This window comes from Mastomys coucha, chromosome X, assembly GCF_008632895.1.
Source record: "Mastomys coucha isolate ucsf_1 chromosome X, UCSF_Mcou_1, whole genome shotgun sequence".
NCBI lineage: Eukaryota > Metazoa > Chordata > Mammalia > Rodentia > Muridae > Mastomys > Mastomys coucha.
The window spans coordinates 114,708,667-114,716,660 of NC_045030.1; positions in this window are offsets into that span (position 1 = coordinate 114,708,667).

Here is a 7,994-nt window from a genome sequence, read left to right on the forward strand (position 1 = left end):
GCTGCTTAATGGCATGCTCTCTGTATTTAGCTCAGGCTGTTTCTCTCTCTCTCTCTCTCTCTCTCTCTCTCTCTCTCTCTCTCTCTCTCTCTCTCTCTTTCTCTCTCTCTCTTTACATTTCAAGTGTTATCCCCTTTCCTGATCCCCCCTAGAAACACTATCCCATCCCCCTTCCTCCTACTTCTCTGAGGGTGTGCCCCTACCCATCCACCCACTCCCTTTTCCCTGGCCTCATATTCCCCTACACTGGGGCATCAAAACATGCTGCTTTCTTAATTTCACCCAGGACTACCAGCCCAGTGATAACACCACTCACAGGGGGCTGGGTCCCCTGTCAATAACCAAGCTTTTAAAAATACCCCACAGTCATGCCTGTGGCCTGATGTTATGGAGACATTTTTCTTTCTGAAGTGTCTATCTCTCAGACAACTTTAGTTTATGTCAAGCTGACAGAAAATTATCCAACATGCAACCATAATAAGACCACTGGGCATCCAGTTCAATATGAAGCTTAAGGAAATCATGCATATTTTACTAGCCTCTTACCTTTAATTACAACTTTTAAATGTTTAAACACCATGTTCATGTGCATTCATTACCTTTGACCCCATCTTACAAATGTAACGATTTGTCAGCATCATCAAATTTTTGAATGGTGACTGAGCATTTTGTATGAATTTTCTATTTTTAATTCATAATTCATTCAGGCAAAATATGTAACTCAGATTAAGTAAACTTTTAGCTCATTTTCATCTCTGTGATGATAAATGTATGAGAAAAGTAAAGAAAGTTTCAAGAGTGTAGGGAAAAAGTATAAGACACTGAAACATCTGTAGAGAAGCAATAGAAAGAGAAAGGAGGACAATGAAGTAAAAATCACTTTTAGTGCTGGGTATGAAAACTGGTTAAATACATGTATTGCATCTATTTGTTTGTTTCCAAGTCTGTATGTATACTAAGGTAAACTAGAAATAGCAAGAGTGAGCAGATGAATAAGCTTCATATTCACTGTATTACATTCTGCAGGCCAGTCATAAGTAAAACGACCAAGGCAAAACATTAGTACACATGCACTTCCAATTAAAATGGTCACATTTAAAAAGTAAATGATTAATATTTGCAAAGTTCTTACATGGTTCCAAGGATTATGACTTTATTTATCATGGGAAGGCAAAGAAGAAAAAACAGAAATGCAGAGAGAAAGGAATGTTCGACTCAGATAGACTGGGCTCTCTGATAGAGAAACTTCAAAACCCTAGATTAGCAAGTTTACTATATAGACTTGAACAAGGAGGCATGGCTACTTCATACAGCTGAACAAGAAGATGGAGTCATTACATGGAGATAAAAAGGAGTCAGATAATATGGAGTTTGTTCAGGAGTTAGGTTTAACTACTTTTTATAAGAACAGTCTCCTTAAAGGTGAACTTTTTAGGTTGTAAATATCCAGAATGAAAGAAAGCTAAAGTGGATATTTTCTGCACAAAACTATTAACACCCACTTCCAGGTCCCTGAAGAAGGCTTTATCATTTCCCTCTGAACCCAACCTAGCAGGGGTATGGGAGCAAGAGAGTATGTGACAGGAAGTATTGCTATTTCCTTCTGAATCTGAGGCAACAGTCTTGACAGGGTAGTTCCTATGCCAACAGCATACCTCCACATAAAATCTCATACACTTAGAGATTCCTCTGCTCATCACAAATATCAATAAGGAACATATATTTACTTGCAATGTACATTATTTTCAACAATATATTTCAGCATATATTTTTCTCTCTGTCTCCCTCTCTGTCTCTGTCTCTGTCTCTGTCTCTCTGTCTCTCTGTCTCTGTCTCTCTGTCTCTGTCTCTGTCTCTCTCTGTCTCTCTGTCTCTCTCTCTATATATACACATATATACATACATATATATGTGTATATATATGTACATATATACATATATACATATATATGTGTACATATATATGTACACACATATATATATATATGTACACACACACAGTTTATCCTGTATATACTCCTAGTCTTCTGTACAAAGGCTTTCCCACTAAGTGGAGAGGAATAAATAGGAAAGGTAGATGGAGCCACATCTTGCATTACCTTTTCTTGGGTGTTATCTGTAAACCTGGAGGCCTATTCTGCAGAAAAGTTGGAGTAAGCCATGGTTTGTGGGCTAGAGTTGGACCTGATCATTGTTCTGCAAGCAATGCTGCTCAGACAGCTTTCAGAATGATCAACATTCAAAGGAGGAGGACCACAGTTAGAGGTAGGCAGATCAGCGGGTTAGGAATGCTGCTGTAGCCTGATGAGGGAAAGCAGAGACCTGAAGGGCTGGAGGACAATGGAGTCAAAGAAAGGGTGAAAGGGTATTTTCCCCTGTGTGAAAGCATAGCCTTGCTACTCCCAAAGCAGGGGAACAGCTTTGAGATGAGTTCTAATCCTAAGGGTCTGGAAGTTTGGCTTTGTGACACTTTAAAATCCTACATTCCAATAGTCACCATCCCCAAAATGTTAGAGCAAGAGAGAGCTTTGGAGAGACATCTTTAGATTTCAGAAGTGTGTATACCTCTCCTGCCCCAAGTTATATCAACTGGAAGAGACATGGTAAAAATTCCAGACCACAATACTACCATTGGGTGCTAAGACTCCAGAATGGAGACAGGAGGATGCTGAACAAGGTGTTCTCCCTTAACATTGACAGAGTACCTGAGGCCTTCCTGTGGGTCTTGTAATCTAGAGCTTTATGTTCAGTTCCCAAGACTAAAAAGATAGACAAATATTTGATATAAAAGTAAGCATAAGTCAGTGAAGAAGATGGCGATGGAAAAGAAGGAAGATCATGAGAAGCCATTGTGCAGAAGACTTGGAGTTTCTGGGTAAGAATAACACTAAGTGGCTGAGAAAACTGATTGTTTGCTGACATCTGAGAATATTAATTTAAGTACAGCTGAGGGAGACAGACAGACCGACAGACAGATTAGGCCTTTGATCACATCTCCACAAGAACAGCAGAAGATAAAATGCTCTGTGGCTTCAGAAGACACTTTGTGCTGCAATTATAAACAATAAAAGTAAAGAAATGGAGTTACACAGACACACACAAACAACCTTCATTTGCCTCCACAGTCTATTAAGCAGAAATACTTAGCAAATTGTTTCAAATGAATCTTCGAATTGTTTATTGAATTATTATATTTAATAAATTCTGACTTTGTGAGAAGACATAAATGTGCTTATTTTGTTTATTACATAGCATGCTCATAACAGTATCTAAGTCACAAAAATTATATTCTGAGCTTCTCTCCCTAAGTGTTCCCTTGTTAATTCTGGTAAGCTATGATATATACAGCTGCTGTTTGAGCGAATATCTGTATATAAATTATTTCTATATAGTTATATGAGATGTAATTGATGTAATTGATGAGATGTAATTTTATAATTGAACCTTCAGTTCATTTATAAAATTGAGACAACTCTTCATGTGAAATATATTCAACTGGCTAAAACTCTGTTCCACATGAACATGGAGCTCTACGTGAATATAGAATAAAGAGGTCTAAAATGTTTTCCATATTCCAACTTATCTATGCTGAATTTATTCTGCTCAGAATCAATCTGGTTTTAAATACAGCCCTTGAGAGCTTCTCTTGCCCAAGATTTTACAAGAATGGTGCCTGAGAGAATATGTGAATTATCTAAAGGGTGCTCAGTTATCCCTATCATTAAATCATCCCCCTACCAGTTTTCCTACTCTTGTCTGCCCTTGAGGAATTCAATTCTTCTCATTGTTATTAACCAGAGTAATTCAACTCTTCACCTTTTATTTGGCTCTAGGATCATCTTTTCTATATGCAAATAGCCATTAAGTTACTCAGCTAAGCAATGATAGGAAGCTATAAAATCTGCTCCGTAGCCATCAACCAAGGAAATAAAGAATTATAGATATTTACTTCATTCTCAAAGTGAAATACTATGCTTTCTTTATGATACAACTACTGTTAACACTAATTCTGATTTTAAGTTTATTTTTTTCTGTTGCAAATATAAAAGTAAAATTAATCTGTGTTTCATCTGATTTCTTACTTCATGCTCTCTGCAAATAAATCTTTCTGAAGAGCTCATATTCCTCACCCATAATAGAAGAAACATAATAAGAGACCTCATAGTGTTATAGATAAGTGGTACTTGGCACATAGTAAACACCTGGCATCATATAGTTGTTACTATCATTTCTACATGGTAATAATATAATTTTATATTGGGTTGCAGGCAAGATGGCTCAGCAGGTAAGTGGCCTTGCCATCAAGTCTGATGAACTGAATTCAATCTAATCCCTGAATCCCTTCCTATAGTGGAAAGAAAAACACTTAACCTTGCAAATTGTTCTCTAATTTCTGCACATGCACTGTGGAATGTATATATACATACATATATATATATATATATATATATGTATATATACATACATAAACAAAAATTAATGAAATGTAAAGGTAAACTATACTAAAAGTAGAGTTCTATATTGGAGAACAGGTTGATTGAGTAAAAATACTGATTGCCTTTTCTTAACTTTATGCATATCATTGCCAATTCTTAACATTTTCATTCATCACTCACAATAAGTTAATGTAAATAAATAACTGTCAATGTAATACCTCCAGCTCTCACTTTAAAGAGAATACTAGATAATTTATTTTGTAGCCATTATTCTTGAGGTTTGGTTCTTTTTGTTGTGCTAAATGCTAGTTGTTCCCAGAGACTGCAGTTAGGCCCAGGTGATGCTGTCTTATATGACCTCAAGTTATCTGTGATTAGTGAATAAAGATGTTGACAACCAATAGCTTTGCAAAAGAGACAAATGTAGATTTTATGGTTCCCTGGCTTGGGTTCTGACAAGGATCATAAAGTGAAAGAAAAAAGGAGGTGAAGAGAGGAGAAGATGCCATGGGGTAAGAATATTAAAATAATGGTAATGTGGGTTGACTAACTGGAGTTAAGAGCAGCCCAGACAAAATGTGACAAGTTATATAATGGGATTATTGGATGAGAAGTAGACATAATAGCATAAAGGACAGATATCAGCCCAGCTCTTGTGCTGACTAAGGCTTATTATAAATATAAAGGTTCTGTGTGTATTTTATCTGGGAACTAACTGGTCAAAGACGTGGTAGAAACCCCTGATTGAGATTAAATATTTCTACAACAGTTATGAGTGACCTTGGGCCAGGAACTGAGATTTACGTTACCCCAAATTCCATGTTCCAACATGGAAGCAATTTCATAAAGTTTTTATACTTTTATAAAACAAAGTCATAAATCAATGCATGTTGAAAATACATTGGTGAGTACACTAGAGACACAGGTAGAATGAGATGTGTGGAAGCTATTCTATAGGCCTAAGACACTATCTGATAACATTCTTAGCTTTTGGATTGGCAGAAGCTAGTATCTTGAAAAGTTAATAGCTTCTAAGATTTCTATTTATTATCACAAGAGGTTAGTTCTAAGTTAATGGGTTGTAAAATGTTTTTATTTATTATCAGATGTTAGTTCAGATAGAGAGTGGGCCAAAGAGTGGCTATTATGGACAGCTAAAGCTTGCCCACAAGGAAGTAATTAGTCCCTGAACCTGTAAAATTCCAATCTCTTCACAGTACTGAATTTCCAATCAGTCTGTCATTCTCAGTACATACAGACTCCTTTCAGGAGCTTTTCATCCACAGTAAGACACAGCTTCTTTTCAGAAATTTTTGTTCACACAGAAAAAGCAGTGCCTACTCCACTGAGTTGGTTAGAGAATTTAAATATGTCTAAGGTGGGTTAAAAAAATATGTGAATGTTGGTAACTACTATAAATCACTTAATTATTACTAAGTATATTTTTAGTTTCTATTTAATATTTTCTCTGACATTTTGTAACTAAATATTAGAATGGTTTCCAATACACACAAACATAAATACAAAATATCTCAAACTATGAGGTCCTTGGTTTCATGTTGCTTTTAAAACCTTTATTATTGGGCTGGTGAGATGGCTCAGTGGTTAAGAGCACTGACTGCTCTTCCCGAGTTCAAATCCCAGCAACCACATGGTGGCTCACAACCACCCATAATTAGATCTGACACCCTTTTCTCATGTGTCTGAAGACAGCTACAGTGTACTTAATTATAATAATAAATAAATCTTTAAAAAATTTATTTATTTATGATAGTGTATTGCTTATTTTGTGCATTATATGTATTTTAATGTTGACAAAGGTACATTTTGGATCATATGCAGTTGGTTTATGTAAGGTATAATGAATAAATAAGAGAAACACAGATATTCTTTAATGTGGTATTATAACATAAAAATTCACTTTCTGTATGCTATTAGTACAGATTTAATGAGATGATTAATGTTAACAAAAAAGGAAATTATGAAGTTAAACATAGTCTGTTCCCTTTTTCCTGCAATTAAAACCAGTGAGATTTTGTTTCCTCTCAAGGATGTATTTCATTTATACAAAAATAGTGAAACCAGGGATTGGAGAGATGGTTTAATCTTTAAAGAGCACTTGCAACTCTAGCATCACATCTGGATTTAATTACCAGCACTCACATGATAGCTCACAACCATCTGTATCCCCAGAACTAGGGAAATCTAATGACTTCTTCTGGTATCCATGCATACTTCATACTTCATACACATAATACACAGGCAAAACACCCATGTACACATGAAAAATAAAAACTCAAAGGAAGCTTTTTGTAGTTAGTTTTGGAGGAATTTTTTGTGATATTCTATGGCTCTTATAGTGAGCTTTGTCAGTCCAGATGTGAAAAATTGGATTTGTTTCTTCTTTTCTCAAAATTTTTAATTGAATAATCAGGTCATTTATTTGTGCTCTTCTGATATTTTTAGTGTAGGCACATAAAGGTGTACATTTTCCTCTTAAGTGTAATAACAATATATCCCATAACCTATATTTCCATTTAGTTCTATGAATTCTTTAATTTACTTATTGATTTCTTCTTTGACAAATTATTCATTCAGTAATTTACTTAGTTACTTAATTTCCATGAATTTGTGTTGGTACTAAAGATTTGTTGGCCATTCAGCTTATGCTTTACCATCTTATAAAATAGAACATGGAGTTATTTCAATCTTTCTGAATTTGTTAATATTTCATTTGTATCATGTGAAGAGATATATTTTAGAAAGGCTCACATCTACTGCTGAAATTAATGTTTGCATGTTTGGGTGAGATATTCTGTAAATATCCATTAGGCTCATTTGACAGATGAGTGATGATGTTATATAACTGTGGTATGTATATATATATATATATACATATATATATATATATATATGTGTGTGTGTGTGTGTGTGTGCATACATATATATGTACATACATATATATCTATATGTGTGTGTATACATACATACATACGTATGTACATATATATAATGCTTTTTTATCATTCTCTGATGTTCTTTGAAACATGGCTCACTACAAGCCCTTGTGTTTTATTGCAGCCAGTTGGTCCTATACCCAAGTATTCAGGGATCTAGTTTCCAGAGAACAGGCTTTTTGAAGGAGAAAAATAGATAACTCTGTCAGCAGCTGCAAAGGAGCTGCACAGAAGTAAGTAGTTTGTCAGAGCTAAGATAAGCAGTTAGCTGTAGGGGGTTCCACACAAACTGGCAGTTTAACAGAAACAATGTGATTAGCTGTAGGGGTTCATACAAGCAGGCTAAAATAACTTAACAAAGACACCTTGACATTGAAGCTCTGGAATAAGGTTTGTTAATTTTGTATGGGATTCTCTATCAACGAGATGAAAAACTAGTTTGAGTCAGAAATGGCTTCAAGAAGAATATGAGATGAGCCAATAAGCAGCACCCATCTACGGCCTCTGTGTCAGCTCCTGCCTCCAGGTTCCTGTCCTGTTTAGTTCCTATACTGAGTTCCTAACAGCTACGTGGAAATATAAGCCAAAAAAATCCTTTATT